This window comes from Ostrinia furnacalis, unplaced genomic scaffold (assembly GCF_004193835.3).
Source record: "Ostrinia furnacalis isolate ACB-3 unplaced genomic scaffold, ASM419383v2 OfSCF1928, whole genome shotgun sequence".
Classification (NCBI taxonomy): domain Eukaryota; kingdom Metazoa; phylum Arthropoda; class Insecta; order Lepidoptera; family Crambidae; genus Ostrinia; species Ostrinia furnacalis.
This window is the reverse complement of record NW_021132167.1, coordinates 102,996-130,467: the sequence shown is the minus strand read 5'-3', so window position 1 is coordinate 130,467 and position 27,472 is coordinate 102,996. Positions and strand designations below refer to the sequence as shown.

At 37.3% G+C, this 27,472-nt stretch overlaps 1 protein-coding gene across 1 annotated transcript in view; it reads right to left on the bottom strand.

Moving 5' to 3' along the window:
• LOC114354157 (uncharacterized) overlaps positions 1–6,321 on the bottom strand; it is a 30,868-nt gene extending 24,547 nt beyond the window's left edge. The window contains exon 1 of the mRNA XM_028306415.1: positions 5,998–6,321. The gene's annotated coding sequence lies outside the window, so the exon portion shown is untranslated. The remainder of the gene's footprint in view (positions 1–5,997) is intronic.
• Positions 6,322–27,472: the final 21,151 nt, after the last annotated feature.

Below are 27,472 nucleotides of genomic sequence, written 5' to 3'. Positions count from 1 at the left end.
CACTGACAAATATTTTAAAAAAAGCTATTTAATAAGGTTTGTATTAAAATGATGCTTCAAGTAATTTTTACTGCAAATGTAGCCTTTATTTGAAGCTAATCTTAAATTGAACTTTAGCCCCTATTACAAAACGACGTTCTCCACCACAAATTAATCATCACACCACAAATTCTGTTTCCCTTTATTGCCCTAAACAATTTAATACATAGTTGTTCGCGTCTTCGCCGCGCATCGAACTCGGGTCTCCGTTCAAAGGGTAGAGGGGCTTCCGTATCTAGTGTCGGCCGGTCGATACTATATTGCTGTTAAATTGTAATGGAGTTCGCCATACTTATGGGGCTTGTTTACGTGATTTGATTAGTTCTTTAATAAAGAGTCTGCTGTTGATTAAGTGATACAAGAAATTAAAGTAATAAAAAATTTAAGTAAGCATACAGCTAGTCTAATTTCAATTAAGATACCCCACAAACCATAGTCGGCCGTTTGGTGTAGTGGTTCAGAACGGACTTCTATGCCGAGAGGTCCCAGGTTCGATTCCCGGCCGGGCAAAAATTTAAATGATGAGTTTTAATTTCTGTGACCGGTCTGGGTGTTTTCTATGTATAATATGTATGTATTTACAAAAAAAAGTATTTAAGTATGTTTATCCCGTCGTCTAGTACTTATAGCACAAGCTTTGCTTAGTTTGGGACTAGAGGCGCAGTGTAAAATGTCAAAGGATATTTATTATTTATTATTTTAGTCGGCCGATAGTTTAGTCGGCTATCAATTTGTATGAGGAATCGGCCGATATCAAATCGGTGTAATGTCTGCACTTTCATACATGTTCATACTAATTAAATAGCCCGACGAAACTACTACGTGTAGAACTGGTGAAAAATGCCATAAATGGAATTACTCGTAAGTTTGCCTTCTGTACCCTGTTCAATGTGCAAGCAACTTTTAAATAAATGAAGAAGTACAATAATATTTATTTACTTCTGAAAGATGTCTTTACATTTTAGGCTGGGTTGCACCACCTAACTTTAACAATGACTATAACGATAACCGATGTTTTTTGTATGGAGTTTGGAAGATTTTTTACATTTATTAAAGTCAAATTAAGATGGTACAACCACAAGTGCAACCCAGACTTAGAGATTTACATTTTTAGGTCACTATACTAATCTTGTGTCGCAGTGGCCAGAATACTATTACCATTATGAAATGACAACGGTTGACATGAGAAGGGTTGATTTTATTACTCAAATATGTATGTTACATAATCTTTCCCACGCACCGACATCTGAATAAATAAATAGGTAATACTTCCCGATACTAAGGGTAGTTAGTTGTTTGTATGAATGATATTTTGTGAGATCCTTAAGTATTAGGTCAATCAAATCTTTATTTGTTTAGACTAATTAAATTAGTACTTGCAAATCGTCAAATGCTCTTAAGGAGCCTTACATGTCTCATTCTTTTTTTGCCCTGTCACCACTGTCTGCCGGTTTAAAAATATAAAAAGTAGGAAGTTACAATACATTCAGAAGCAAGTTACTTACCACGCGCTCCCGTTGATAGAACGTGGCCTTTAAGACTCCAATCTAACATGAGACCGCGTCGCAGTTTTGAATATATTTCTTTAGTGCCGTGCTAATACACATCTACCTACCCGTAAGACTACATACAGACTTAGTCGACCGATAGTTGGGCCCGATTCTAATTAGTATGAAGAATCGGCACATACCAAATCGGTGTAATAGCTGTTCATACTGATTAAGATTCCCCCCCAAGGAAAACGCAAACGTGGTCGCCCCAAGCAAACTTAGCGGCGCACTGTAGCAGACGAGGCGAAGAAAATCGGCAAGACCTGGAGCGAGATCAAACGCGAAGCTCAAGACCGAACGCGATGGAAGACTGTTGTGGACGCCCTCTGCCCCATCACGTCACATCAAGTCACTGATTAGCAGCCCGACCTAACTATCGGTGGTCTGCGCTTTGGCTAAGTAGACAAAATAACCTATTTAATCGGATAAATGTGAAAGAACCCGGTGTCTTTGTTTGTTTTTGTACGCCTTAAATAAATTAAACAGTTGATGTATAATGTTTGTCTGCTAATACACGTACATTTTTCAGAAACAAATAAATCTTAGAAGACTTGCGCCCGTATTCACAAACATTACTATGAGGTCTCACAGTGCGCGTGGAGGCACAGGGTGACGCATGAACCAATCACAGAGCTCTATTCAATGCTGTGCATTCGATTTTCTATTTCACTTAAGCAAGTATCGCTTGTGAATACGGACGACATGCTAAAAGAGAATAAAATACCTAAAGGATCGAACTCCATATTAGTAACATAAAGAAAAGTTACAGATAACCTTAAAGTCTGTCGATTTAGAGAACATTTTCAGGAATAGTTTTATGTCAATATGAGCTGTTTGCTAGGTAAATAATACAAGGAATTTCCTACCTTTTTCTAGAACTAAAATAGAATAAATAATTTAAGTTTGTTCTACCTTACTCTTAGGCCTGTCAGGTAGATTTCGGTTGCTATCGGAAAAACTGTCGCGCGCCTCCCGGGAATGGAACGATTCTAGGTAATATTATAGCTTAAACACACCCAGTAACGTTACTGATAAATAAAATTATTTTAAAAATACCTATGTTAGATAGTCTATCAATTAACATCAAAATAATTACGCAGATCGTTCGTTCGTTTCAGCTGAAAGACGTCCACTGTTGGACAAAGGCATCCCCCAAGGATTTCCACAAAGACCGGTCCTGCGCCGCTCGCATCCAGGCATCTCCCGCGACCTTCACAAGATCCTCGCAATTACGCAGATAAAAGCCATAAAATAATTTAAATTTAAATCTAATTAATAGCAGTCGAAGCAGTCAAGAGAAAAAACATGGAGGATTCCTATGCCCAGCCGTGGGCTGAAGTTAGACAAGCCCAGCCGAAGGTAGGGGTGTGACGGAATCAAAAATAAATAAATATCGCGATTGCTTGAGAAGAAGTTACAAATAAATAAATAAAGCTTGTGAGGCTTGATGAATTTTTGTTACTCTTTCACGAAAGCTACTAACGGATTTTCATGAAACTTTAATAACGATCTGTGACAAAAAAATAATGAGACATGTATAGGCTCCTAAGGGCTGATTTTTCAATCATCAGTTAACTTTTAACTGTAGAATATACTTGTCATTTTGATATATTTCCTATACTGAAACTGTCAATATGCCAAACTTATTCTTCAGTTAAAAGTTATCCGACGGTTGAAAAATCAGCCCTTAAGAGCATTTAACGATTTGTAAGTACCTACTAATTTTATTAGTCTACACAAATAAAGATAATTTTGATTTTGATTTTTTGATTTTGTGGCAAACTGAATTTCACGTGAACAGTAGCTAATGCTGATATTGAGAGGGAGCGAAGGGCTCTGGCAGTTCGTGGTAACATGCTGGCTCGCAGATTTTCCCGCTGTACAGAAGAAGTAAAGATTACGCTCTTTAAGGCATATTGCCAGAGTATGTACACGGGAAACCTGTGGGTAAGTCATACCAAAAGATCGCTAGAAACCCTTCGCATCCAATATAATAATGTCTTTAGGATGATGTTGGGGCTGCCACGTTTCTGTAGTGCATCGGGGATGTTTGCGGAATACCAAACTGATGGCTTCAATGCTATCATCCGCAAAAAAACAGTATCCCTTATTAACAGGGTGCGAGGCAGTCGCAACAGCATACTCAAGACACTAGCGGACAGGTTAACATCTCCGCTATGGAAATGCTTCGTGCAGAGAGTGATCACGGGAACCTGCCCGCCTTGTTGTGATCTCAATTGATAAATTATTTATTATTTAATTTTAATTCTATTTTTGATTGGATTCTGATTTTCATTTAATTTTAAATTCCTGATTCTAATTTAATCTGATTTTAATTTGATATTACTTAATTTTAATTGTTTGATGCCCATTTTAATTTTAATTTAATTTTGTTTGAAATATTTTTACTAACCATTTATTGTTTAAGCACAAATTGTTACTAACCCATATGGATACTGTTTATCTGAAATAAATGATATTATTATTATTATTATTATAGTAGCGTACTTCCATAATCTTACTCACAATAAAATTATTAGGAAAAGAAGGAGCGCAATTTGTGTTGCGACTTGCGCTTCGAGTTTGTCTCTGAGAGATCTGAAATCGAAATCAGTCGGTATAGTCGTATTGTCTACGAGTATACCAAACAATTTCGATTTCGGATCATTATCACTACATTTTTTTTTGTGAGCGACTTAATCTAATAGAAATCTCAACTAGTTAATTAATGTTAGAGAATATCTTTAAAACAGGAGTTGACTTTCAAAAATATTTGTATGGAAAATCAATTTTCGTTAAATTCCCCATACTTACAAAAAACAAATTTCATAGGTCCTAATGTACATTTTTTTATTTAATTTACCGTTCAAAAAGAATGTGTAGTACTTGTGTAGTCAATTTGAATGCATTTAATTTCACTATTAACCTGATTCAGTATGAAAAACGCGAATATAAACTGCTTTACGAGCCTAAAGCAGTGTAAAATGGGCCAATTTACGAGCTTTTCAAAAGTTCCTAAATAGCTTTCTGTGCTATATTGCCTCAAAAGAAGGCCATTTATCATTAATAGTACGCTGAAATATTCCAATTTTCATTTTTACCTACACCAGATGCATTAAACATAACTATTGTATACCTACTTCTTATACCTACCTAATAAAATAATAAAATTATGGAGGCGAACTTCATACCGACTATTAATTATCAGAAATAATGGAGGATTTTAATTGGTAAAAGATTTTTTAAAATCTTTCCAGTGATTTCGGAGCCTATTCACGTAGTGTAGATTGTGAACCTAGGTACCTATCTACCTAGTCGTCGGCAGTCTTTGGGTTTTCTAAGTGTCTTAATGCTCTTTCAACTTAACGGCCAGCCGGCCAAGCAATGTAAATTTTGGAAATATTGGAAAAACTGCAAATCATCAAACGTACGGTGAATATTTATTTCTTCTAGTATATGTTACTGTAAAAGCTCGAATTGCAGTAAAACCTAAGATCTACCAATTCCTAATGGTAAATGTCCCAAAAGGTTTGCGATTCGAACTCTCGTTGATTTACCACCACCATTAATGGCACGGTAAATGTTGAAGAACAAAAAAAGTGATGCCGTGACCAGGATGAGACATACCTAAGGTAGATACTAATTAGATGCTAAGTAACATTGTAAACGGACGAAGTCACAGGCAAAAGCCAGTTGGAAAAACAAAGTGTAGGTATTTTGGAAAAAGAAATTCAGTATCTCATACTAAAATATTCAAAGGCTTGCACGAAGATTACAATGGGATAGTGAGAGATAAATTCTGTTTTCCTCTGGGTATCTAGGCAATGATACATTTGATCAACAAAAATACAACGAAAATAAAAAATATTATGACCTTTTTTCGGTGTATAAAGCCAAAATCATTTAAAATTTATTGTCTACCAGCGAAATCTGGCAGTAGCAGGGTTAACACTAAGAATACCCTATTCTTAGCATCGTCGAATCGTATGTAGGATGAACTGATGAAGGTATTTGTTACTTAAATTTGTGATACACGTTTTACATTCCATGTAAATAATAATGGGTCTTTTCCTAAAGGCAATTGAAAAATAAACTTTTCAAAATGAAATATCAACCTTGCATTTTTCCTTAAGAAGATATACGAGTAAGTGGGTATATTGTGAATGTGACAAATGTACGGTATAAATTACTCTCGTAAAAATACCGCATTCACCTAATAAAAATAATGCTGGTAGGTTATACCGACCTACCGTAAGTAGGTACAATGAGAAAAAAATCTTAACTAACCTACAATGAGAAAAAATCAAAAACAGTCAAGTTCCATAAAAAATAAAATCTTCTGTTGGTTATAATCAAAACTACCCCACAACCGAGCTACAATAAACACAAAACAAAGTAAATTACTCACCAAATTAACAAAGTCTTAACTTGGAGAATGATAAGTCACTACACTGATTAATAACACTGATACAACAATCACTACTAACTTAAATCTAGTTCCGACGCTACTTTCAAACTTTCGTAATTCGAATTTGGAATCCACGAATTGGCACAACACAACCGTTTCAAAAGTCGAATCTTTATCACGTAAAATATACAACACGCGTTCCTTCACAATGCACAAGCGGTCCACGTAGTGCACTCAGGTGCCTACAGACGATGGGCAGGCTGTATGGTTATCTGCCTTCGCCACGGTGGTGAAGTTTAAAAAACTTACGCAGACTATGCAAAATGTTACGCGGGACGAGGGAAAAAATCGCCGAGTTCCACACGAGCGGCCGCCGCGCGATCGCGACGTAAACTGAGCTAGTTGCAAACTGCCCTTACAGTTTTCCGCGTTGGAGAGGGTAGGAAAATGTGGTTTGTGGGGTGACGTGTGGGTGGGAGCGAGAAGGGTGCAGGAAGGTTTCGTCTGCACGTGGTGCGGTCAATTGCAATGCCGGCTACGGTCATTGCCATAGCAGAGGTTGATCAATGCCTTTTTAGTTAGTTACCACGGTGCTACGGGATGCCGTAGCAGCTATGGTGGCAAGCTGATAACAACATGATGAGAGTGCCGGCACCGCAGTATCAATGTAGTTCTCATAAAATGTACTAGAAAGTTTACGAGAAAAGGCTAAAAAATTATTCCATTTAATGACGACTTAAATTTTTTTTTTTATAAATATAGCGGGTAGAATGTAAATCGTCAAATACGAGTACACACTAATTTAATAAAAAGTAGTAGGTAAAACCAGATTTGTTAATATTCTATTTAGAATTAATTATTTACTTAGTTAGACACATCTATATCTATACTTATAATAAATCTGTAGAGAGGTCAATTCTGTACATGAAATATATTTTCAAAATAACTATCAGAGGATGATTAGTGATCGATACTGATGCCAAAAATGCAATCAGTAAATTTTTTGTCTGTCTGTCTGTCTGTATGTTCCTTATAGAAACAAAAACTACTTGACGGATTTTAACGAAACTTGGTACAATTATTCTTCATACTCCTGGGCAGGTTATAGGATACTTAGGAATAATTCCCACGGGAACGGGAATTAGCGGGAAAATCCTTTTGTATGAAAAATCTAAACCGCGTAAGATAGATGAAGGGGGTAAAACGGGATTCACGCGTACGAAGTCGCGGGCGGCCGCTAGTTTACACTAAAATCATAATCATAAAAAAATTGCCAATTAATTTGCCCCAAGCGATTTCGATGTAGTATGTAAGTAAATAATTGCAGATTAGGCTGTATGGCATAATACCTTTGCCTTTTCCTGCTGTTACTGAGCGTAAGTTTTTTTTTTAATAATATTACCTTCACGTAGCAAGAATTTGAAAAATGAATGCTAATCTGCGTAACATGGATTAATTTAAATTAAGACAAAAGACAACAACGAAATACTTTATACGCAGTCTGATTACAAAATAGAGTGTCTAATAAACCCGCTAGAGCATTGACCATTTTCAATAAACACAAAATATTAGTAGGTAACGATCACGAAATTATTCAGTGTTGCCAAACGAAATATTTTAAAACTTTCAACGTCATAACTAGGAAAGGCAGAAAACGAACTGCAAGACAAAAATAAAATAAATATTACTTAGTTCGTTCTTTTAGTTCAATACCGACTCGTGCGGCCAATTAAAAACTACTTGCGAACTCGTAAGTGTTGTTAAAGTTACCACATTCGAAGTATATTGTCTCCTGTTCCTCCCTACTAGTGATGTGATGCTTGAATACTCGATACTCGATATTATATTATTCTATCTTCCTGACGGTTAGACGCTAAATCAATGTCTAATTCGCCAATCATTCTGAAATCAAATTAAAGGATTATGTTGCGTTACAGAAAAAAAGTGAAAAGAATATAATTATTTTTTCTGCCACAAGCAAAACAATGCTCATTACAATATTTAATTATTTTTAGCAAAATTTTACTAGTGATCGATTATTCCGATTATCTTCATTAAATCGATTAGAAAGACACGTGTGACATCACTAAAAGAAAGGGCACACGTGAGGGGGCGTATTACCGCAGTTAACTAATAAAACGTTTTCTTCGGCAAACAAGCTAGTTACGGTTACGGCTCGATTGCACTCGTTCAATATTTTAGTTTGACATAAAGTGGGCGGTTGGACATACAATGCAAAACAAAACATCGATAAAGCGATATAACTATGCCTACATTTTCTAATTTCAGACATGGCGGCTGCAAAGTGAGGACATAAATTGAACAAACTCTATTTATGAATGTAGTATGAAAAGCTGCGTTACATTGTTCAAAATCTTCTTTTTTCCTTATCCGTTGATTGTTTTCCATCCTAGGCATTAATTAATCTTGTAAGTTTTCCATATTCCCATAGAGAAATAAATATTTATTAAAAATATTCAATTATTCTAACCATCTATTGTTATGGAATTTACATTATTATTTAAATATCCACAACACAATCTAAACAATTATTACAAAACATTTGAACAAGTCGCATTTTGGAAACTGACAAGACATAGTAAAGTATCCAATGTTAGAGTCGATAGAAAAGTACCTTCCCGCTTTTCGTGCATTTTCCACAGATTAAAAAGGAAAATGTCAAAATAATGTTTTCGTAAAATAAAATATTGCATTAGGTCTTCATTGCTATGGAATTATTTAATTGTTAATGCGTTAAAGTTTACATTTGTTTTACAAGAAATAATTACTAGTTTCTCGTTAGTGTCAAAAGAGTAGTTAAAAATTTTATACATTATACTGTGCCGAAGTTTTGATGCGATCAATGACAAAATACACAAGATCAAGAACCTCCTGTAAGTTTTTGTTTTTGTTAAAAGGTAATCATTTAATATTAGTTGCTTATGAATGCATTTAAAGTGGTAACCGTTATGACTTTTCAGAAAAATACAAATAAATAATTCTACACAATAATTGCAGTTCACATGATAAGTAAACGTGTTAAGTTTAGAAGTATCATGTATTTTGTTAATAAACATGATCAAATTTCTTTGTTTTCAGTGTTAGATCTTCAACTCGAGCAGGTGTATAGAGCAGTAATAGAGGAACAAGACTGGCGCAGTGCTGCCGCCTCGCGTCAAGGTAAGTAAGTCACTAATTCCCGTATTCACAAACGATACTTGCTTAAGTGAAGCACAGCAAATTAAACGCACAACGTTGAATAGAGCGTTGTCACCCTATGCGTCCACGCGTACTGTGAGACCTCATAGTAATGTTTGCAAATACGGGTGTCGTAAGTTTTTCCGTCTTAGTCCATGTAAGCATAGAGCTTTGTTTTCTATGATTTTCTTGATTTAAGAGATGTATGATGTAGCTTTATTTGACTATCGACAATATTGATCTATAGAACGAAATAACGAATCCTATGCATTTTGGAAAATCTAACAATCGTCATCGATTTGGTTTCGCGTTCGCATTGCTATCTCTGAAGACAAAACCGTTCCTAGACTTCACCCCGTCATTTTAGCACGCCCTTTGATCCACGCCCGAAACTGTGCCCGAAATAATCATGAATGTTACTTTCTATGTGGACAGGAGGTATACAGCTAAAAGTTCGCCCAAAATGCATTGCTACATTCTTAAAACTATTTACCTGGACATCGTTTGATACATAGATTGTACATCGTTGTCCTTAGTAATTCTCATTTCTAACTTATGCAACACTACCTACCTTTAAACACCACACGAACGCTGTTTAACCAATTTTCTACCACTCGATAATTCATTTAAGCCCTCGAACGACTCAATTTCAGGCCATAAGCGGTGGAACTGTTTAGTGCGCCAGCATAAAACTGTTAATGATGCAGAAGCCTACGAGGGTGGTATGGACTGCCTATGTAAATACTGGGTGGTAGCCAGTGGCGTAGCGTGCCTTAGGCGGGCCCTATATCAAAAAGATCTTTTAGATCATGGGGCCCTTTTCATCTTATAATGTCATTGCAAAATTATAGAACTCCCTAAACGACTCGTTCGTTCGTTTCAGCCAAATGACGTCCACAATGCAACTGGACAACGGTCTACCCCAAAGATTTCCACAATGACCGGTCCTGCGCCGCCCGCATCCAGGCACCTCCCACCTTTTTAGTGGGTTCGAGCCCCACATAACCTGCCGTCCCCCGGCGGTAGGTATGGATAGGCCATTTTCGTGGGTAAAAAAAAATGCACCTCCCGCTACCTTCAAGGCTGGTTTTAGTGTCACGCAAACTGTCAGTGCAGGTCGCTCCGCACAGCCGATCTGTATGAACTGCTAGGGAGCGGAGCGGTTCCTCCGGACCACATTACTCTAAAACGCTCCCTAGAAGTTCATACAGATTGGCCGTGCGGAGCGGGTCCGCACCGGACGGTCCGCGTGACACTAAAACCAGCCCAACACCCTACTACGAATACTCAGTCTGTTCGTAAAAGTCTGGCACAGGGGCCCTTGTATTCCATGGGCCCCGTAACATTGATATGGCAGATACGGTACGCCCCTGGCCCTTGTTATTTTTTATGGATTTATGCGCAACTTATTCGTCTATTTCACCTGTAAACTGAGTTTTTCATTAAAATGGTTCGAGTGGAGTGACTTACCATGAAATCGTTTGACTTTAGTCATGTATGCTGTAGTTTTTACAAACTAAAATAACAATGGCGCTGTTAAAGTTAAATTAAAAGCTTCATTATTTTCAGAGCTCCGTAATTTTAAAAATATAACAATAAATAGCCGAATTACATTGTATGTTGTTCATACTTTGCTGCTATTCAACAAATTAATAGTAACGTCATCAAAGCACTTCTTAACTTGGCACGAATTTAATTAAATCGGACGACAAATGGTGTTTTTTTTTTTTGTAAAAATAGAACAACAAAAAACCGAGCGACCCCAATCTTATTAACAAGGTCGGTGTCGCGTGAGTCCCGAAAGTCCCGCCAAATCGCTAGTGCAGCCTCGGGACACGGGAGTAGGGCGACCACAATTTTGAAAAATGGTGAATATACAAACTGATTAGCAGTGTCAGGAAAGGAAGGAAGGAAGACAAAGTACCTACGTTTTTTAAGTAAAACTCCATCCTGTTTGTTGTCATGCACAATTCCTTAGACGACCCACTACTTATGGTACAAAAGTTCTAACTCCTTCAACTTAATATGTCCTTGTTACATGTTGACCTTCTCTTTAATTGCTAAGAAACTGGACAAGAATGACATTTCACCCTTTAAACTTGAAATAATCTATCTTTTTAATCTAAAGACGGCTACTACCGGACAAATGCCTCCCCAAAGATTTTGACAACGACAAGTCCGAGTATTACTAGGTTGTCGAACCACCGATTAGGAGGTCTGCCGATGCATGGTCGCCATTAAAAAATAGTTAAAATTTTAAGTCAGTGTCTTCCAATGACGTCTGCATGCCTTTTTGTCAGTGGGGCAAATTAAACAGTTGTTTTACATTTCTTATTTATTTTTCTGTGTGTTTACTTGCTTAATAATGTACCTTCTGCCAAATATAATAATTACCTATCTATCAAAGGCTTAGTATTACTATCCAGCGAGGAAATGCGTACTATGTGCCCTGCCCATTGCCACTTCAGCTTGCTAATACGTCGGGCTATGTCAGCGACTTTGGTTCGTTTACGGATCTCCTCATTTCTGATTCGATCTCGCAAAGAAACACCAAGCATAGCCCTCTCCATAGCACGCTGTGCAACTTTGAGCTTCTGTATAAGGCCTATAGTGAGAGGCCACGTTTCCGAGCCATAAGTTATCACTGGTAACACACATTGGTTATACACTCTAGTCTTCAGTCATTGAGGTAATTTGGACGAAAAGATGTTGCGTAGTTTCCCGAACGCTGCCCAGCCGAGTTGGATTCGACGATTGACCTCCTTCTCGAAATTGGACCTACCTAGCTGAATCGTTTGTCCGAGGTAGACATACTTGTCGACAATCTCGAGAATTGAGCTCCCAACTGAAACTGGGTAGGGCGTAACATGGACATTCGACATAAGCTTCGTTTTGTCCATGTTCATCCTCAGGCCTACCTGTTGGGAAACTCGATTAAGGTCTTCGAGCATTGTGCCAAGATCTTCCAACGATTCTGCCATGACCACAATATCGTCGGCAAACCGAAGGTGAGTGATGTACTCGCCATTAATGTTTATGCCGAATCCTTTCCATTCCAGGAGTTTGAAAGCGTCTTCCAATGCAGCGGTGAACAGTTTCGGAGTTTCGGTAAACGAACCAAAGTCGCTGACATAGCCCGACGTATTAGCAAGCTGAAGTGGCAATGGGCAGGGCACATAGTACGCAGAACTGACGGCCGATGGGGCAGAAAGGTTCTGGAATGGAGGCCGCGTACCGGAAAACGCAGCGTGGGACGTCCACCTACAAGGTGGACCGACGACATCGTAAAGGTAGCAGGGAAGCGCTGGACGCAGGCCGCTACCAATCGATCAACATGGAAAGCATTGGGGGAGGCCTATGTTCAGCAGTGGACGTCCTGTGGCTGAAATGATGATGATGATGATGAGGAAATGCAGCCAACATCCTCGCCTCTTTGCCTCGCGGACATACTTTTATTTTTGAGTAGTAAGTTTATATTTTTTTTTTGTTTAGAGTTAACTTGGCTTTAGTTTAAAAAAAAGCTGTTTATTGTGAATATAGAGATCTATTTCTGAAGAAAAAAAAATGCTCAATGCATAGCCACCCTACCCCCATGCCCCAGCGGGATAGTGGCGCGGCTGGCTGATCAAAGACGCGCTCATTGGGTTATCTTGTCCGCTGGTGGCCGAGCATTCTGTGGGGTGCGCTCTGGACACAATGGGAGATTGTTTACGGAGCGAAGGCATTTTCAGCGATTTTAGGGATTACAAAATTTGAAGGTTTTTACACGTGTTTGCTGAAAATTGAGGCGTTTACGGAACAAGGAGTATTATTGAGCTGTCAGCTTTGATATGTTTTACTAGATAATGAATGTTATTTCAAAAGCTTTATTTCAAGGCATTTCATGTGACACTAGACTAGACGTTATTGCAAGTCTGAAATTCATACTTTTTAAAATAGACGAGTGGTTTTCATGTATTATTGACATTCTTACTTGACATATAATTTACATGCCAATATCTTGGTAAAACATGTTGTACCTATCACCTGTTAAAACTGTAAGACCAAATCATGTTGCTTTGTAATATGTTTTCACACATGTTTATGTAAATAAATATCTTTTATCTTTTTCATTTTAACGTCCACATTGTATTTTTACCATTATCAAGTCAAGCTATTCCGCATTCCGTCAACTTTTCTACCTGAAAAGAGTGAAATTATTCTAAAACATGTCAAAAATTCACCAACATTTCTTGGCAAAGTTAAAAAAACCATCTGGCAGGTTCAGGAGTTGCACGCGTGACTGGCCCGTAATTTATTTAAATGGAGAATTATGTATTCTTGCTGCGCGCGACTGTCGCCGACAAAACTTCGGCGGATGAGATACGTGGCCTTGTTGCTGGTGTTGCTTTCAGCGGTGACCGTCGATGGAGATTTCTCGCGGTCGCTATGTCAATTGATGGAGATTACTCGCGGTCGCTATGTCAATTGACGGAGATTACTCCCGGTCACAATGTCGATTCATTGAGAAAGTCCGTAAAAGCGATGTCGAATATTATTTGAAAGTTTGCCTGATGTTTTTATTGTGCATTAACTCACTTTTACCTCCGTAATGGTTTTGGTTTCATGAAACTTGATATACTATTAATTAATCGATGTTCAGACGACAGCGCATCAAGCTAAGTAGTGGCTTACCTATGTGGTTGTTACATATTTTATGGTGTTATTCGGCTTATTTTCAATTTTCCGCTTACATCGAAGTAGATATAATAGTGAAATATTGTACTTAGCTATTTTTTACCTTATTATAATTTCAAGCTGTATAAATTGGCCCCAATTTCAAGAATTTCAAATGCAAAGATAGGTAATTGGTTTCCCTGCCTAATGCTTTTAGGGTACTTGCACAAAGTATTAACAAACCGCATGCACTTGTATTTTAGTTTAATAATAAATTAGACAGTAGTTTCTGTAAGTTTATATTTCCATAGCACTAGTATCATCTCGGCCGGGATGCCAAATGAAGCTATCGCGTGATCGCGCACCATTGCTCAACGTCTGCGGGCGCCCTTACCGGTATACAGGGTGTGTTAATATTTTTCTAGGGGAAATGCGGGAAAAAAACGTTGAGTTTTTTTTTTTTTGTTGATGTAGAATATGATCCACAATTAGACAGATCAAAGTTAGAAGTATCATAAAATTATCACTTCACGGGATTTATTGCAACAATATCTATTTTAACGGTAAATAAAATATTTACCCTCCCGACGTTTCGGCTCGGTTGCACGAGTGTGGTCGCGTCACGAATGGTCGCGGGCAGACTGAATATTTTATTTACCGTTAAAATAGATATTGTTGCAATAAATCCCGTGAAGTGATAATTTTATAGTAAAAATGCAACATAATAGTTTAAAATATTTGAAGTATCATGCCGCATACAGAACAGCATGTTGACTGTAACTGTTACTATGACATCTTTTTAAATTAATAATTAACTTTTTGTAGCCAATGAAAAATTTCGAAATGCGTGAGCCTAGTTTTCCAAAACTCAAATAGATCGTCGTCTAAGATACCTACGTACAAAACTTGATAGTTGCTGTCCTATCTGACTTAACTATGTTTATTAAAGCCAACTTGCACTAAAGTAAAGCTAACCGGAAATCCGATCCGAATCACAAGCTTTTCCGATCAACATTCTTACTAATTATAATTTGGAAAAAATAACCTCCTGTATAAAGCTATATATAGTCATAGAGCTGCGGTAGAGCCGCTGACGTGCGGCGGTTAAAAACGAATTATATCGGATCACCCTGTAGCGCGCCATTTGTCATACCTGCGCTCGCCGGCCACACCCCCTGTATAGGCACGGGGACTGTACCAGTACTTTACGTACTACGTTAGTACACAGCTGGACAAAGACAAAAAATGCGAAAAAAAAACTAGGTAGGATATTACTCTCAACCTGTAAATTACGGAGGGCAAATACCCCCTACAAATCAAAATAATAGGACACGCACTCTTTCATATTTTTCGTGCGTACTGTTTATTTTAGTTGGATTTTCAGAATAGATCATAACAGAACAAAACGAACGGGAACGGAGTCGCAGCCCCAAGGGTTATACTATGTGTTCATCCGTAGTCTTTCTACATTACGTACATACCCATCCTGAAAGTAACAAAAATTAACTAAAAATATAATTAGGCTGTAAAATTATGCACTCTATCCCCAGGTCTAATATTTAATCCCGACATGAGCCTGCGTATAGTTTTATTTAGTTGCCGTTGATTTAAACAAACAAAGAGCTATCGCTAAGTCGCTTTTAATTACAGTGACTTGCTGAGTTGTTATTAAATGTCTGGTATCTGACCTAATTGTGGCAAGATAAGATTGAAGATTAGGCTATTTTATTTGTTGTAAAAGAAAAGTTATTTGTATGCTTTATATTTATACCATTAAGCACCCCGTATTATTTTTGCTCTCTGCGCACCTATTTTATTCATCATCATTAGATAAATACTGAATACCATTTTACAGAAAAAGTATAGAGCTTACAAACGTGTATTAAATAAGAAAGATAAGAAAAACTTTATTTGACACAAAAAAGGAAAAAAATAAAAAACAGAACAAAGGGACTTAAAACTATACACGCATATTTTTGTGCCAAAAAGGTGCCCGCTCAGCATTAATCGAGCCACGCGTGCATGCACGCGTGCCCCGACGCTGGTTTTCAGCGGGCGCCTCTCCAACCAACATTATAAATAAAAAAATAAGAAGTTAAAGACTAACATCAAAATTATCATTCATTAAGTCTGAGTTGCACTACCTAACTTCAACAGTAACTATTACGTTAACCGGTGCTTTTTGTAAGGACTTTGACAGATTTTATGAGTAGGGTTTAATTTTAACCAGTACAATTCTACATTAAAATTTAGTATGGAACTGTAATTTTTAGATCAGTATTCATCCCGGGCTTAACTGTTTTGTTTTTGCCCTTAAACTTTCAAAACTATATGAATAGCGGTCAGCAGATATCAGTAGCTGATGTGAATCGATTTTTTTACAAAAACGCGCCAACAATCGGCAAATAAAGTTGAATACTGCACCCAACAAACGCAGCAAAATGTCTCGCAGCAACGTTAGCTAACGAACAGAATCCAATCAAGCTCTTAATAAGTAAAAAACGAGCCACTTCCCAAGCCAATGCAACCAATTCAGATCGGGAACCGGTAGAAACCGGTGGAGACCGGAATCCGGTAAATCTCAATTCGGGCAAACGCGTTTAGACTTTTGGCCGCACTCCAGAATGGCAACACAATGGAGGTGGACACAAAAATCGCTCTCTATTCATGCAAAAACAGAATTGAATAACATCTACCGATACCAGAGGTCTTCGTCCCACATTCAGCATTCAGTACGTCATTCTATAAAAAGATAGGCAACGCTTTGTGAACTCTTTCTGCTGTTGCAAATGTCAATGGACTCTAGGGATACGAGGAGTTTGCCATCAGGTGATCCTCATTTTTACCTCCTCAAAAACAAAGACTCAAGGACCAAGCTACTTAAAGTGCTTTTCAAACCCACCTCTTTAGGTCGTTCGTTTTAGCCAAATGACGTCCACTGCTGGACAAAGGCCTCCCCCAAGGAATTACACAACCACCGTTCCGGTTTAATTACTCAGTCCTACTTAATTTTCTTACAGTGTGTACACACGTTGAAATCCTTACAACTTCGCAAACGGCCAATACGAACACTTTGCACCTATTCTGTAAGCAAACGCCAACGTTTATGCCAAAACAATAGAATACAATTCGGTTCAAGGGCTAACTGAGTGCGGATAATAGTGTAAATCGATTTGGAATCGATTATTGTTTCCGTTTTTTTTTTAAGATTTTTATAACAGCGATGAGTTTTCGGATGGCACTGGCCATTTTTGGTTCAGTGTGGAAAGAGTTAACTAACTCCGTTCTTTTTTATAAATTGTACAATTAGTGATATTACAGTAGGTACTATTAATATATCACGTAGCTACATAGCTACTTTGATTTTTATTAAATCTTAAATACACCACAGACGCTAACATTGTACGCCATACGTGAACCATATTCCCATTATCCATTTCATTCAACCCCCGAAATTAGATCAAGAGATCGTCGCGTCGCCGTAACTTTATTTCCCTATCTTCAGAATTTAATATAATCTGAGTGACAAGGGTGGGGGTCGACCGAGGTAACCTCGCGCGCCACGCGTCGTGACACACGTCAGTTATCATTCGTCACGCGTTCCGCGCGGACGTCAAAGATATTGCTACGGGCTCAGATTGCGTTTAATTTTAACGGGGAGTTTTAAATTATACAGATGGCATGCTGATAAAATTGAAATATTTATTTTTTCAATGATAATATCAACAAGAGTCAAATAGATCTGAAATTATGTTGAATTCCTTTCATTTGCATCTTAAATCTTTACATTTGGATAAAAACTTAAAACTTTATTTTTTACATCTATATTTTATTATTACACTGTCTATAATCTACTAGAAGAAAACATTCACCAAAATGCACTTTGAGGATTCTACGCTGTATCAATTTATCCAGTATTCGCAGTCTTTGTAAATTAAACTTTAAATCAACTGTACTGTCTAAGCCAAACTCCTTTAATTTCATCAAGAAATATTATTTATAGCACCAAACGACCTTTCCAGCTTAACATCATCAGTCTTGCCGCAATACAGATGCAGGGTAGAAAATCAATTTGAAACAAATCAAAGCAAACAAACCGGGTTTCATTAAGTAGACTTTCCCGGCCCATTTGCTAATTGAAGTCGGGGATTACCCCAAAAAACTTGTTCCTATCAATTATTTTTTGTGGTAATTAATAACGGACTCGGCGAATCAGATATTTAATCAACTCTATTTATAGTATCTCTTTTGCGTGGCCTAAGTTTAAGGGTAATCTTTCATTTAAACATGATTGAAAAATATTTCTTCACTAACGTTTGAGGTTCATAGGGGTTTATTCTCGACTTATGTATTGCATGAAAACAAAATGATGACGTACTATAACACAAACAACGTTCAAATTAAAACTTTAAACAATTTTTACGCAGATTCTTTGGTGAGGAATCCCTTTATACAGCAGTGGATGTCATTTGGCTGAAACGAACTATGAACAAAATAGGTCGGAAGTTACCTTTACATGGCCAATGGTCGAGTCTGAAGTTCATCAATAACTTCTGAAAACTCGCATGAAACCCATCGATGCGTGTGATGGTGTCCCCATCGATTCCGTTATTTATAAATCGGATCGCACGATTCTAATCGCGTTTCTCCATATGATCACTTCGGTGGCGTGAAACATAATGCAAAACATTTTTCTTCCCCCACCACTGATCACTAGCATTCGTGATACGTAGGGCGACCATTATTTTACATGATGCTGGACAAACTGGACAAGGTAATACAAGTAAAAGATGCAAAGAGCCTTCAAATACACGCCGATTTGTGGTCAGACTGGACAATTCTAAATTCTAAGTAATGTTCACCTATTACAGGGTCGGAAAATGCTCCATAGGAAACAAACAAATACGCTAATCATTACCAATATTAAATATTCAATTAGGTGTTTATTTATGCAACTTGCTCCCAATTTAGTAACCAATAAACGCAATTTTCCTTTTATTAGTTACACCATTCATCTCTCATTTCCTAAGCTAAATGATTAACTAAAAAGCTTTTTAAATTATTATTTAAACTAATCGACCGCGACGAAGGTTACTCATTTTTGAACTTCGACAAATTCAAATTGTATTTTAGCATCATCAATAAATCCCAATGCATCGTCACTCGTGGCCACCCCACCGATGCCCCACTTTCACCATTCAATCCACCATTTTTACGTTAAAAGCTGAAAGCCCGTGACACGGCCCGGGGCGAGGCGTCAATGATAAATTACGACAATCTTTCAGCTGTCATGGTGCATCCTATCTGTGTCTGCACACAGCCTACAAAACCACCCACTAAAATATCCCTCAATTCCCAGTACACAACAATTTTAAAGGTTACATCTCTAGCATGTGGCATCCGTGAAAATCCTGCATTACTACATTACAACGCAATCTCTACCTTATTTATAAGGAAGTAAGAGTTATAAAATGGTGAATTAGAGGTTTCATAACACTAGCACGTAAAATTGTTTACACATAGCAGTACTTTAGATAACGTACATACATCAAATAAATAATATAGTGATATAAATGGTCACGCGTCGGACGTGTAATAACTTAAGATTACAGCTTTTCGGGTGTTAACTGTTTATTTATGAATAAACTATTTCCTTTCCTTTAACTTTTCATGCTTTGTTTGCCCAGATTCAAAACAAAGGGTATTTGTGTTATAAAAATGACTAGGTATATTTGATAAAGAAGACCGAAAACACGGCAATATGAAGTTAAAGTGTTTAATTAAGTAAATAAACTCTTAACCACCTTACGGCTCCAAAAATCCAACAACAAGTTTTATTTAGAACTTTTTAAAATCTACCAGGCACAAAAACGTCCATATCTCATCACACTTTACTTGTCCCTCCTGGGATTTGAACTTGCTACCATAGCCAGAATGTACTTGCGTGAATCATTAAGCGTTGAAATGAAAACGAGACGGTAACATCCACTTTACACGTCTAATCTATGGCAACTGAAAGGAAGTTCCGCACGATAAGTGTAAACAAAACAAATTAAGGAATGCTTATAAACATTAACTGTTTGTGATTGCATTATCCAATCTCTTTAAAAGCTGAATAGCTTTATAACCTACCAAAAGTGTACCTCATTGTAACTCGTTGGAATCAATAGTTGCATTTAGTCCGGTCGCAATCAGCCCGCCCACGTCCAGTCGCACCACGGTTTATAATTAAACCACTTATTGTACCATTCGATCCAATCCCGGGCCCAATTGAAAATGTTAATGTACACTCTAAATTATTTGCTGACAATTTACAGACTAAATTTTTAACAGTGAATTAAATCACAAGGCTAAACCTTGGCTCTTTAGCCAGGAAAAGTAATATGACTTCTAATTTATCCCTCAACTAAGTCAACGTAGTCTTAGATGTCTTTGCTTTTATTTTAGGACGTGCATGTGGCGGGAACCCGCGCAAGGGGCCTGATAGCGGCGGCCAATGCCCGTTTTCGATAATTTTTAACTCTTATGAAAATAAAATTCATATTATGTGTTATCATAGGGGTCACTTAAAAATTAGGGATTGGTGGCAAAAACGGGTATAAGGAGACTTACTATCACCTACGACTCATACGTAAATAATAATTAGTCATCATCATCATTTTAGCCACAGGATCCACAGTTGAGCAAAAGCCTCTCCCACTGATTTCTAGATCGACCTGCTTTCAGCGCCTTTCTGCTACCTTTATGAGGTCGTCTGTCCACCTAGTGGACGTCACACGCTGTGTTTTCCTCTAGTTCTGCGTACTCTGTCTATTTTGTGCTCTGCCTATTGCCACTTCAGTTTCCTAATCCGTAATAATGATTAGTGCCTTAATGTAATTTCTTAAATGCAAATAACTCTCCATGTTTTGAAATACTTTATGCTAACGTATTGACATCGACACATCGTGAACGAGACGGGACGCGGCTGACTCGCTGTCGGTGAATCCCGTCCGGGTATATCCGATTTTTTCGGATTTTAAAATAAAACGGGTTAGCTCCAGTAATGGAATGTTTGCCCATGAGCAAGACAATCCCTCCGTCGGCGGATACACAGTTGGCAGTTTTGTCCGATCCAATAAATAATCGTCAGAACACCGGTTGACGTGCACGGGATAGACTACAGCGATTTTTGTACTTGGGCCTTGCACCGATTGTAATTCACTAAGTAAAAAAAGCATTTCCTCAATAACAGCCTATCTAGTCCACTAAATATAGGTCTTGCCAAAAGCACGCTCGGAACCTTATGTAACTACACTTAGTGAGCAAATAAATTAATATGAATATGAATATGAACCTTTACCATCTGCTTTTCTTTAACAAAGTAGATACCAATAAAGATTGGCCCGAATCATGGCATGTAATGTGACGGTAAGCATAGAAGAGGATCTATCAGACCTATCATAAACCTAATAAATCATAATCATGTATTGGCTCAGACCTCAGATCATAGAAAGAGAATAGATATGAAGTCGCGCGTAACTACAACGAGAACCAGTGTCCCCACATTTCCCCCACCACAGCTCCCACACACACATTCAACTGTGTAAAAACAAAGCGACTGAGAGTCTACGACAACATGTGCAACCGGCTTAAAAGTGCTGTGATGGGCCAGAAGGTATGCTAGTGAGAGAACAAAGATAAAATGGAGTCGACAAGATATCGATACTTTAAATCGCTTAGGGGCAAGGCTCGAAAGTAATTTTACAAAATGCTTATGTATGAAAACCTTTTTATTATTATACGTTATTATTAACTGCTATCACGCATTTACTTTTTAATTATGGCGATCTGCGTACCGCATATGTTTATCAAAAATAATAAAGTAAAGTAGTATTAGGCTTTCAACTAGCTCTTATAGTAATTACATAGTTGACAGTTACTAATTACTTCTACTGTTATTTTTTTTTGTAAAATCTTATAATCGCAAGTAACACATCATTTTTTTATTTAAAATTACAAAATAGAAAATTATAATTTACTTCTATTTATCGATAATAGGAAACCGCATTAGAACACGAGCACGGCACTATGTTACGACCGGCAGATGCGGCCGTACTGTGTATTTTCACACGACAGTGGATATCGGAAGAAATTAAATACATTGTCCAGTAGTTGAGCATAAAGTGGTTGCTAACTAAATCGTCAATGTACAAGTGTGTTAGAATTTTTAACACCACTGATTTCGATATCGCAGTAATTTGTTCGTAAAAATGTTTAGTTTTTTTCATTTATAAGCAAAATACCAATGATTCGATCACGCAGGGAAACTCCGAGCACTCTTTTACCTACATAAATAAATTACAATCATGTCTAGCTCTCCAATTTATGGGTGACAATGTCATAACGATATGAAATATGGCAGCTTGAACTTATTGCCTACGAATGCGTCACAAACTTGCAAGACTGTTCTAAGCAGCGCCCGCTCACTGCACCGTAACTAGCACCTTGCCCCAAACATTTCTATATGAAAATCCGAGCGTGTCTGTCGGTCCCGCATCCAATATCCGTCTGTCGATCGCCGCGAGTGCAGCTGACGTATGCGATTATTTTTGCGCGACTCCGGCCTTTAGCGCCCGAGCGTGTCCCATAATTGCGTTACTAGCCCGTTGAGCCCCTCCATCCAGGTTTTTCATGGGAAATTTCTTTGGACAGACACCGGATTATCCCAGGAACGACGGCAAATCACAAAGCGTGAAAAAGGCTGAAATTGAGAATTGCGCTAAAAACAGGTGCTACACGTAATTTTTATTGGGGATTTCTCTAGGATGTAGGTACTTTTTTCGTGTCATAGTCAAATCCTTTGTGCTTAGTAGAATCGTTTGCTATTCGAGTCTTCAATAAAAAAACGTTTAGTCATTCTCTAAGTGCATTACACGCGGTAAAGATTTACTAGGACTGTATATCTACTTGGCAGTATTTGACGAACAACAAGAGACCACAACATGTGTAACAGAATATAAATATTAAGCAATTTACGTCCACTTGAAGACAACGTCCAGTCAAAAATTCAAATGACACAACCGCTAAGCCGCAAATTCTTAACGCTTTTCACATAATTTAATTTAACCAAGGAACATGCCAAAGAATCTCTTTTGAACCTAAAACAAATTGATAAAGTGAGAATTCCTGAAAGTTTCAGTATCAGAATAGTTATTTGGCGCTGTAATCAGGCTGCCGTTTGATCTCGCCGGCCGCGGCGCCTTCAAAAGACTTCAAAAAAGACACGCACACGACGATAGTGCAACCAAAATATCGATAGATTGAATTCGATAAATGTTAAATTCGGTGAATTTGTTGTAAACTTATTGGAGTTAATAAATACCTACACGAACGAAAGGACTGCTTTTTCATAAAAAAAACAGAACCTATTATTTTTTATATTATGTCTCGCTATCCCTATTAGTTTTTAATTTACCCGTGTGCTTTTTTGATAAATTACGTAAAAAATATACTTTCTCATGAATATTCTTAATAGGTGTAGTTAAAGAAAAAAAAACCAACCATGAACAAAAAAATTCATCCAGGTCTAAATGTTATGATAATAATTTATCCTTCATAACAATTTATGATGTATTTTTAATGTTGTGTTCATATCGATACCGTACCTAGAACAACACTCATCAATCAGCGATCGGCGGCGCTCTCATTAGACGGCTAAAGCGCTGCTAATTTTAAACTATCTTCTGTCAGGCACTAGTATGTAGTAAAACTTAATTCTTCATGTAGTACTTAGACTTACCTACCTACTGTTTTCAACCGACTTCAAAAAAGGAGGAGGTTCTCAATTCGACCCGTATGTTTCTTTTTTTTTTCTATGTTTGTTACGCGATAACTCCGCCAATTATGAACCGATTTGAACAAATCTTTTTTCGGCGTATAGGTAATACCTCAAGGGTGGTCCCATTTAAATTTAATATTAAAAAAAACAACCCCCAAGGGTGGAAAATTGGGGATGAACTTTTTTATACGCAATATCTCCGCCGATTATAAACCAATTTGAACGATTATTTTTTTGTTGCATAGGTATTATCAAAAGGGTGGTTTCATGCGAATTTGAAGAAAATATTTCACCCCCAAGGGTGGAAAATTGGAGATGAACTTTTTTATACGCAATATCTCCGCCGATTATGAACCAATTTGAACGATTATTTTTTTGTTGAATAGGTATTATCAAGAGGGTGGTTTCATGCGAATTTGAAGAAAAACTGGTCATGGTAGATACAACTCCTTAATGCTTAGGAGTTGTAGGATAATTCTTTAATATTAAAAGTTCAAATAGACCAACAGTTGTATTCTTTCATGTTTTTAAGGTGGGCTGACGGTTTAAGGTCTTTTTAGGTTTCCTATATGGTAACCTGTATTTTGTAGGGAATATTATTTTACACTAGACATTAAGAATATGGTCTCAATATACTGCCTACCTTCAGTGGTAACATCAAGGTAATAATTAGTTAACTAAAAAGCAAGAAATAAGTTAAATTTTATAAAAAAAAAAACCGACTCCAAAAAACCTACTCTAAAAAGTAGATAAATAATTACTAATTACCTACTTATTTATTAGGATGAATTATTAATATTTATGTAGGTATACCATGATTGATACTTTTGGAGTCGGTGCAGGCAAACTTTACATGTTTCATAATCTTGGCACCGACTCCAGAAGTATCAATCATGGTATACCTACATAAATATTAATAATTCGTCCTTATAAATAAGTAGGTAATTAGTAATTATTTTTCTACTTTTTAGTGTAGGTTTTTTGGAGTCGGTTTTTAGTTATTGAAAACTGAACCATATGGTGTGTAACGTTCACAGTAAAAGCAAAAATTTACATACACACAGTAGATGATACAGTCTGAATAAAAACCCTTGTAGCGCAAAAGACAAGTACTGCCTTCCCTTTTGATTTTCCACCCCACAAGGTGCGATGCCTCTGTCAATATGTTTACCCCATACAATTTCCATATCATTTTTGTAGGGCCATAGTTTTGCGGTGCATACAAACCGCGGGCGATCAAAGTGAACACAGAATGTAGTACCTGCATAGAGTACAGTAGGCTTTCTCTTTACACTGAAGCAAGTTCGTTCGTTCATTCGTTTCAGCCGAAAGACGTCCACTCCTGGACAAAGGCCTCCCCCAAGGATTTCCACAAAGACCGGTCCTGCGCCGCTCACATCCCGGCACCTCCCGCAACCTTCACCAGATCGTCGGTCCACCTAGTGGGAGGCCTGCCCACGCTACGTCTTCCGTAGGAGCAAAGTGACTGACATAGCCCGCAGAATCGCTAAAATCAAGTAGCAGTGGGCGGGGCATATAGCTCGTAGAGCTGATGGCCGCTGGGGCAGAAAAGTTCTCGAGTGGCGAAGCAAGTTAAGTTCAGTATTATTAGTATTATGTATCTCCACTTTGGAATTCTTCTTACTTAGGTGTAGCGATGAATCAACTGAAAAAGTTTAGGTTTCTTAATAAGTGTTTGTCCAGCTCCAGCCACTGTTCTCGCGTTATTCATATCAGGTGCTAAATATAAGTATTTTTCACCTAGAATCAAATCAGTAAAGTGTGTCTAAAACACTAACGCGATTACTAATTTTCTCTGGTCTATTTGTCGTCATTGTTCTTGTAAATATCTCGCTTAGAAAGGAAAAGATATAATGAAGCTTGGAACCTAGTTTAAATATTTACTGCTAAATTCTTCAAAACTCAGTCTTTCTGTCATAGTTGAGTTTCTGCCTGTAACTTACGTTGTGGTCACCCAGGCCTCGGGCGATCAAAGTGGACTCGCTTACTTGCAGCATGCAGCGGGGTGCATAATTACGTACTACCCGCTGTCAATAAGGGAGGCGTCTTGGCGATTACGGAACTACACGACATTTATCGACCATTGTGGATCGACAACTGTAACATTATGGATGCAATAAATAATTGAGTATTGAGTACCGTCGAATATTCGTTTGTGGCTATTTCCAGCACGATACCCCATTCTGAAATGCTTTAGGACTATCTTTAGACAATGATTATTGTAATCAAAGAAGTATATTTTTTTCATGGAAGAGAACTGTGACTGTAAAAGAAAATCTCATTGATCAGTTGGTTATTCGTCTCCTTGACTTCCAGAAAAGCATTGAGTTGCGAATGACTTCAAAAAAGTAATAAGTTCGTGATCCGTAATTTTTTATTTGTAATGTAAGGCTACATCAAAATAGCACTAATTGCAACTCTATGAAATACTACAGTGTTTGATGAAGGTACTGTCGACTGTACCGCTGTACCTACAAGGATTTTACTTAGCAGCTTTACTAATACGAGTAGTAATAGCTACTCGTACTAGCTTGAGTTCCACTAAAATCGCGTCCAAATAGTTTACTAGCATTTTTTACTCAATAATGTTTACTAGAGCCAAAATTCGCGCAATCCAAACATTTCATCGTTATTTGTTTAACCGTCCAACTCCCGACAGGCTTCGGCCGCTTAATCTTTATTTGTGAACAGTTTCAGACAGTTTGCACGCCGAGGCGGTGTTCTGACAACAGAAAGACTATTTTACTGAAAAATACACGTACTCGTACATTAATTTATTACGTTTTAAATCTATAGTTGGACATATGAAAAGTAACCACATACCTACTGTAAAGTAACCACCCACCATTTTAGTTGCGAACCATGTTTTAAATTACGAATGCTATTAATTTATTACGCAAATATTTTGCAACTGTCCACATTTCATGCCGCGGCAGCCTTTAATAAAGAGAACACTTAGTTCTAAGCACTTTTAGTTATAGTAATTCCATGTATGCGTGTTTGTCTTGTTGGTTGCCCTAATAAATAAAATAAAAGGCTATTTCTCATCGCCACGGTTCTCATCGTCACCTTCGTGGCGAATTTTATTTCTAACTTATTTCAACTTTTTGTAAACAAAAATTGTAGCGCTTGATGTGAAGATTGTATTCTCAGTAAATCAGGCAAATAGTGAGTCTCGTTTGGAAGCTTTAACGTTTTGAATTTTTTGATGCCACGAAAGTGATTCTGTACTTCACAGCAATAATTTTTTCAAACTTTACTACTGTAAATGACTCTTAAGTGTTTATAAAACATATATTTTGTCTTATTTAAATAGATAAATAGTAATAACATAATATAAATAGGTACCTACTTAAATACAAGATAAAATTTTACCGATTACGCCACCTACTAAGTTACAAGATTCTACGCAATTGGTTTTAAGGGTGACACTGGTGGCATTCTGAAATGCTAAAGAAGCAAAAAACGGATTATCAGTACCTCAATAAAAAAGAACTCTAACTGATTATCAGTCCCTCGACAAAAAAATATTTTTTATTTAGGCCAGAGGGCCTCGTATTTTTGTTATACAACTTTTAAGTCAAACTTCATGTGATTGGTTGCTGGTGTTCGGTTTAACGGCAATCTTGTATTATAACTCAAAATTTTAGGTACCTAAAATCGTGTGACCAACGTATTTCGCTTTCCCAATTCAAAATAATTATAAGAAGATATTTTTTTGACTATTGTGTGGAAAGCATATTTAATTACGATGATTTTAGTATATGCTGCACACAAATT